The sequence below is a fragment of the Centrocercus urophasianus genome, unplaced genomic scaffold, assembly GCF_019232065.1.
Source record: "Centrocercus urophasianus isolate 14NV4802_14NV808 unplaced genomic scaffold, USGS_Curo_1.0 seq_17, whole genome shotgun sequence".
In the NCBI taxonomy this organism is placed as follows: Eukaryota; Metazoa; Chordata; class Aves; order Galliformes; family Phasianidae; genus Centrocercus; species Centrocercus urophasianus.
The window spans coordinates 13,228,750-13,236,169 of NW_024884722.1; the positions used below are offsets into that span (position 1 = coordinate 13,228,750).

The window sequence follows — 7,420 nt, forward strand, 5'->3', positions numbered from 1 at the left end:
GAGATGCAGGCTCCAGACATTTTTAACTTTTTGAAGGTAAGGGGAGGCTCCCGGTTTAACCCCCTCGGCTCGGGGCCCTCCCGAGACTCGCTAGCTCCGAGCTTCGCTTCGCCCTGGCACCCGGAGGGACCGAACCGGACCGGAGCCCGGGACCCCGGGGAGCTCGGTAGCGAGGAGCGGTAAGGCGGCGGGGTGGCCCGCTTCGGGTCGCGGTGCTGGGCTGCGGGAACCGAGGCTGAGCGCGGAACGCGAAGGACGCAGCGGGAGCGCGGAGTCCTCGCGCCGGAACCCCCGGATCGGCCCGGCCGGCGCACGGTGGCCGCTGGGATACAGCGGGGAAGCGGCCCGCGGGGGTTGGGACGGCAGCTGCCTTCCTCTGCCGCCCTCGGGACCCGCGGCGGATCGTGGCGAGGGGTCATGAAGGATGCGTCCGGCGCGGAAACGGCCGCATCGGTGGCGCAAAAAACCGCCGCGGTTCGGTGGGACCTGCGGTGTCACAGAGCCGGTGCCGCTGCCTGGAGGACCGGGATCGCCGGACGGGAGCCGCCGGCGAGCGGATGTTGGTGACATCGAGCAGGGGGTTCGTGGGGGCTCACACCTCGGCGAACGCCCGTACCGTGCGGGCATCCCGGCCCGCCGGCAGCCGCCTCCCGGATCAGCCCCGGGCTCCGCACGCCGGCGAGCACCGTAACGCGCCCTACCTGGGCCCTCCGCCGCAGCCGCGCTCCGCCCCGGCACCATTCGCCCGGCGACAGAACGGGGCCGCGTCCGGGCTGATTGGTGCCGCGCCCGCCGGGCCCGCTGCCGTCGGCGCCCGCAGCGTAGGGGCCGGGGCCCGCAGCTCCATCTGCTGGTCACGGGCCCGGGCCCAGCGGCGAGGGAACGGCACCCACCTGCGGGCAGCGCACTCCGAGGCCAGGGGCGGCCGGGACTGCGAAGAGAAAAGAGGCGAGGAAACAACACCGAGGGATGCCTGGGCCCGGTGTACAGCACGGAAGGGCCGACCCGAGCCCAGCGGGTGGTGGGGAGCGATGTACGGCGAAAGGATGAGGCAACCCCTGCCTCTGCGAGGGCTCGGCGGGAGGTGCACGAAATAGGATTTGGGGGGACACGGCCGGGGAGCGGGGATCACGTCGCAGCACCCGGCGACAAAAAGCAGCGCGCGGTGCCCGGCGGCAGGCAGCGGGGATGGAGCGCTGTGGAAGTAAGAGGATCCGGGGGAAAGGGCCGTGCAATTTCAGTTGTGCAAAGCCCTGGCATCCCGGGACAGGAAGAAGGCAATTTAAGGTTGGAAAGTTGTGTTCGGCTGAGAACGCTTCAGCCGCAGTTTGCAATAGCAATTCGCTGGCCCCGGAGCTGCAGTAGTTTGCTCTGTGGGTCACCTCCGAACGAGGGACACGAGTTCCCATATTGTCTCCTTTGTTTGTTTAGGCTTATTATTATTATTTTGTTTTGTGATATTTATTTTTTGTTGGTCTTTTTTTATTGTTGCTTATTTGTTTTCTGTATGATCAAAAGATAGCAGAGCTTCACCGTCATCTGTTGGCCGATAAGCACTGTGACTGCAGGCCGAAAGTTAATCTCTCTCCCCCTGCTTCTATTTCAAAACGAAACTCCGACGTGTTACATAGTGAAGCACAAGAAAGAAAACAAATCACCCCGCTTAACCTTCTCCGTTACAAACACGATACTTCGGAGGAGAAACGTGTTTAGCACGAAACACTCCTCGCAACCCGTCCCCGCTCTGAAGGCGGACTCCGGCGCTGGGATCAGCCCACACGCGGCCGCAGAGCTCGGGCAGCGCTCCCGTCGGGGCCGCCGCTGCCGTCGGGGCACGGGCGGAGCCGTCCGACGGGGCGGCCCCAACGCCGGTGTCACTGCCGGAGCGCAGCGGCGCTCGGAGCTCAGCTTACAGCAGCGGCTCTGGCTCCGCCGTGCGAAGCGCCGCTCCTTTCTTCTGTTACCATAATTACTTTCGAAAGCCTGGCTCGCTCAAAAAAAGGAAAAAAAAAAAAAAAAAAAAAAAAAAAAAAAAAAGAAAAGAAAAGAAAAGAAAAAAGGAAAGAAGTATCTATGAAGATTTACTCGCGGTTCTGGTCGATCTGGAAGTATGTTTCTCTATTTTCTGTCTACTCTCAACGTGCTGGTTTTAATCTCCAAAGCAGTCATTGGGAAAGAAAACCGGGGGAGGAGAAGCACTGCTATAAAGAGTTTAAGTTTAAGTGAAGCACATTAAATATTTTCCCAACGTCACCAAATAAACAGCAATCCTCCAGCTCCCAATAAACTATTTAAAGCATGTCGTATCATCCCTTCTGCTCCTGCCAATGTACTTTCCTTTAATTTACAAGCCGATCAGAGCAGGGGCCTGTCTTGTGTGTGTCTGCAAATGTCTGGCACCCCCCAGTCAGTTGCAGCTCACAAACGCTGAAATCTGCAGCTAACGTTGTTATCAGAGGTGCTCACTTCGATTTTTGCCTCGCTACTGCCTGTGGAAGTGGCTGTTGTAAACGATCCGAGCGGCTGTGGAAGGGTTCCACCTCTATGCGGCAGGGCTGACAGAGGGAAGGAATGAAGAATCAGGAGATAAATTAAGTCTAGAAGATGAATTAAACGGAGGTCTCCAGCTGTACATGTCAGCCCAAAGGAAAATAGGAAAAACCTCCTCAGGAGAGACGTTTTGCGTTCCCTAGAAAATAAACGTCTGCTCATAAAGGATGAAAGTTATTATGGTCAGAGGATGTGCTGTACCAAACAAACCTCCATTAGGCTAGGAAGGATAAAACAAGCTAGACAGCCTTTTTACAAAACAAAAACCGTCATGTCTTTGATTCCCAAGATATCAACCATGTCTGTTTCTGTATTGCTGTCAAGTAAACCTGAGTTATGGATGCTCTCAAAGAAGCCATCAAGGAGAAAACTCAGCTAGTGAAAATAAAGAATGCTATCCGTAGACAATTTGCTCAAAAGCTTTTCTTTTCAGACTCTTAAACGCTTGCCCTGCACCATGGCCTGACATACGAGTTCTCCCCAAATGATTTCTATTCTCCTCAAATGATTTCTGAGAGGAGCAAGGACACTAAAAGCGGCCATCAGACCCCATAACAGCACAGTTCTTTTTATTGAGGTGTTTTTTGTTGTTTTTTTTTTTTGCTCCTTCTGCACTGCAGCGTCCATCTATTTCACCGCAAGAGACCTAATGTCTGGAATGCAACCTCCTGAGGTTACCAGTGCCTAAAGGTTGGTGTTGCACAGCGTGAACCCTGCTGCTGAAACCATTTCCTACCATGCCGATGTATCACCTGAGTGAACAGACAGCAGCTTGATTTAGTGAGGTATCCACGCATTGCTCTTTAATGGAGGTGTCCTGTGAAGCTCTGCAACAAGCAAAACCATCTGTCTGCCCTAGGAAGCCTGGCTGGAGGGGAGCCCCGCACCAGCATGCGGAAGGCAAACCCACGGAGAGCTTCCCCCTTCCTGCATGCAAGGAGCAGGGCATCCATCACCACGACCGCCTGGCCGGACAGCACATCTGGCAATGCTGCATCTGCATTATCACCAGCGTGGAAGGAGCACAGAGTGGTACCTCCAAATGTGGCCATAGCACGGCAGTGTTGGGCTTTCCTTCAAGGGTTAACCCGCCCTCCTTAGCTGCCTAAGAGAGCTATAAAAAAGGACGGGAACAAAAAGGAGGCAGCAGTCCCATGAAGGCTGTGGGTTTGCAGGCAGACACACAACAAGACACAGAAGAAAGAAAGCTAGATTTTAGGCAGTTGATGATGAATTATGTATTCTTTTTCTTTGTGTAACTTTATGCTATGAGCAGCTTGGTACCACTGTTCCAGCAGAATAAACTCTTCTTCTTCCTTCCCTCCATCCATCTGATTCAGTGCATGGTCTGACCAACCCGGGGGCCCACACTCTGCCGGGCTGCCCCTGGAGAGAACAAGTTGCTCCCAGGTGCCCACCTTCAAGCAGGTGCTCCAGGGCTCCGAAAAGCTGAGATGGGCAATTCCCACAAAGCTGTGCTGGGGAGGCAGGTGCCCTCCCAGCAGACAGAAACCCCTTTGCCCGGTGCCTCTTCAGCAAAAAGGAAAAGAAAACAAGCAGATAATGGCAGGGAATATCTCGATGTATAATGCTGCCTTCAGGCAGATGATGCCCTTCAGACCCGAGAGCTGTGCTAATCGATGGCTGCGTCTGATGCAGCTTTTGTCTTTCCTATCCTGAGTAGAAGCAAATGTGGCCGCAATTAGCCGTAGTCAGGGGACAAACGCAACAGCAGCGCTCCAAGCATCACAACAGCCTCAAAAGCACTTTCCTCAAACTGAGCCCAGCCCTGAGGAGCAGAGAAATGGGCAGAATTATCCTCATTTCACATCATCATGTGAAAAAAGCAAGGGAAGGGAACGCGCCAATGTTACAAGCCTGAGAACGAATGTGAGCGCTTGTCCCACCATCTGCGAGGAGACGATAGAGGTGAAGGAGAGGGAATACAGGGGGGTGGTAAAAGTTCACAGAGACCTTCTATTTTTCTGGAGAGATGCTTCACATTCCAGCAGCAAAACTGAAGGAAGCGGCCATGAGGAGTAGATCAGAGAGGGGAAATAGGAAGATGGATGAAGTGCAAGGCTGGAGGAGCAAACAAGGCAATTACAGAGAGAGAGGAAGGGGCTGTGTGCGGAGACCAATGAGGAGCTGGAGCTCAGCGGAAGAAGCAGCAGCCAAAAGGCTCTTGGAGACACTGCTGGGGTGAGGGAGGAGGAAAAAAATCAGAATCTTTCGTGTAACCATAAGCTGCAAAGCTCCCTCTGGGGAAGGTCCCATGGAGCACGGTGCCCCTGGTCCAGGCACAGGGACAACAGCAGGGAAAGAGCCTGTGTTCCCAGCACAGCCATCTCCTGGGCACGTTCCAGCAGGCTCGGTGTATTGCGTTGTTCCTTCTCCCTTCAGTTTCCCTTCTGTTGGCCCTTCACTAACAGCAACGTGGAGAAAATTAAGCATAAAGCTGTATAAGCAACATAACAGGCATGCAATTGCATGTCTATTTTCTTTGAAAAAATGATGCTTTATTTCCTGTACAATGGAAAGTACAGTTTGATGTTACAACTGCTGGGTTTTGACTGAATGCAGAAATTTTACTTAAGCAATGACATTTCCCCCCGTATTTAGTATTCCCATATGTCACTGATTATATATTTAAGTTGCAGAAATGAATTAAATTTCATGGCTTCCTCAAGTTAGATTCTCTTGGACAGGACCATCCTTAACTGTTAACTACAAGACTCGAAATCACTTTAAATCAAAACAGCAGAGCTTTGGGTATCATTTCAGGAGAAAATTGATGATCGCAAACCAAGTGTTTAACATGTCATCAGCCAGAAGGGTGGGTAAAGCTCTGCAAGCCTGCAGGATAGAGAAAGTAGCACAGAGAAAAGGGGTTAATTGAACACCACGGGCTCAGAAATGGAAAAAAGACAGCGCGCTGTTTGGAGCTCTGTTGCCTGAGGTCTTATTCCTTCTGCTTCAGAAGTTATCATATATCCCCCATCTCGGTGCTCATTTCACTTACTTGGGTAACGTATCTTCTCCCACTGGCTGCAGAGCATTAGTGCCAATCACGCTGCAGATATTCTGTGAGCAGCCAGCTCTGCGCTCGTAGCTTTATTCCCACTTTCTGGAGGAAAAAAAATAAATAAATAGATCAATCCGGCTTTTCTTCACTCCTTCTGTTTCCCATCATCATCTGGAATTGCTAACGATTCCATCCCCACGGCCATCCCACAGCAGCTCCTCACCCTGTTCTGGAGGATCGGCGCCGAAGGACGCAGCAGGCAAGATGCAGCCTCAGTGAGAGCCCTGAAAATTCATGTCATACTTTGCCAAAGGCTCAATCGGTTGAGCATGTGCTAAAGCTCAGTTTGTTTTGTCTTATTTGGAGCTTTGGAAGATATTTCCTATCCTGACTCACTGACCAAGCTCCAGCCACACACCTGCGACTTCTGGAGCGCATCCCCGCAGCGAGAGGCCGGCTAGCACGTCGTCACTGCGGCAGGTCAGACCCTACTGAAAGCACTTCGGGCCACAGCTCTCGCACCAGTTCACTTTTACATGCAGCTCATGTAAGCTAACATCTGGTGAGAGCACAGTTATGGCCTGAGCTAGATGGAGCTCAGCGCAACAGATGGCGGTTGGGGCTGCAGAACCAGGGCAGCTCATCCCAAACTGAGCATTTCTTCTCCTCTGCGTATTCACCCTCTGACCACGTATTTCTCCAAAGCACGTCACGGAGGTTTCGCAGTCCCCTGCCATCAGGTTGCTCTCTTTGTCACACACAGCCCTGCAGCTCACTGCCGGGTCCCAGCTCCACGGTGACTTCATTCCACGTCAACGCACGAGGTGGGATCCTGATGAGGTCAGCAGTGCTGTGCCTCCTGCAAAGGGGGAAGCTGCCTCTCCAATGCATGGGGCGGCTCTGCCAGCGTGCACTGAGCGGTGCCGGTAGGCAGCAAGCTAGCAAGCTGCGTCTGCTCCTGCTTCTGAGCGAAGGGCGGAAAAGCCACCAAAGCCCGCAGTAGCAGCACGGAGAGACGTCGCCACCTGGTGGTTCCTCCCGCACGCCGCGGCCTCAGCACAAGCCGGATCAGCGGCCGGGTAGCGAGGGGCACCAGGAAACTGCGGGAAGGAATGTGCTGCGGGTACCTGCTTAACGGAAGGAGCGAACACACAGCCACCGGAATCCCGGGGAACCCATCAGCTTCGGGGAAAAAATAAAATAAAATAAAAATCAAATAAAATAATAAAATAAAATAATAAAAAAATAAAAATAAAAAAACTGCCTCTTCTGGAGATGGAGAAGAGTGTCTCCTACCAGAGCCAAAAGCTCAGTGCTCGTGGGGCTCCTGGCACTTACCCTTTGGTGTCACACGGCTCTGCCCTGCTGGGAACACGGGGAATGGAGAAGGATGGAAAAGGATGCAGGAATGTCTCAGCCTGCTGTGCATCTGCGTGCCCTCCCCGAAACCACAGAGAATTTGGGGGGACTCTATCATGCTTTCCTGCAGGCGTCCTGTTTTGCTCTTAGTGAGCCCATCACAGACGTCAGCGGTGACTTTTTTTCTGTTTCAAGACTGTCCTGGATGTCGGACCAGGGAAGACCCAACAGTTTCAAGACGAGATTACCTGCTAGCAAGAGCTAACGCCTCCTTCGGAACTCCTTCGGCACCCACTTCTGAAGCTGTCAGATCCCCTTGCGCGTCATGCTCTCCACCAGCTCTAGCCACAGCAATACAGAAATCAGAATAAACCTTCATTACAGGGCGCTCCGTTCGTTCCTTAGCCAGGGAATGCTAAACGGATGGAAGCGGGGACGGACGTTCCCGTGGCACCCCACTGCCGAACCCCGCACCCCACCGCTCCC

The 7,420-nt window shown here is 53.4% G+C and overlaps 1 long non-coding RNA gene across 1 annotated transcript; it reads right to left on the bottom strand.

The window, feature by feature from the left end:
- Window positions 1-5,424: 5,424 nt before the first annotated feature.
- On the bottom strand, window positions 5,425-7,012 carry LOC122160178. Its single transcript, XR_006168743.1, has 3 exons — window positions 6,914-7,012; window positions 5,799-6,757; window positions 5,425-5,677 (listed from the first exon to the last, which is right to left on the bottom strand). It is a non-coding gene; the product is annotated as an uncharacterized LOC122160178 (long non-coding RNA).
- Window positions 7,013-7,420: the final 408 nt, after the last annotated feature.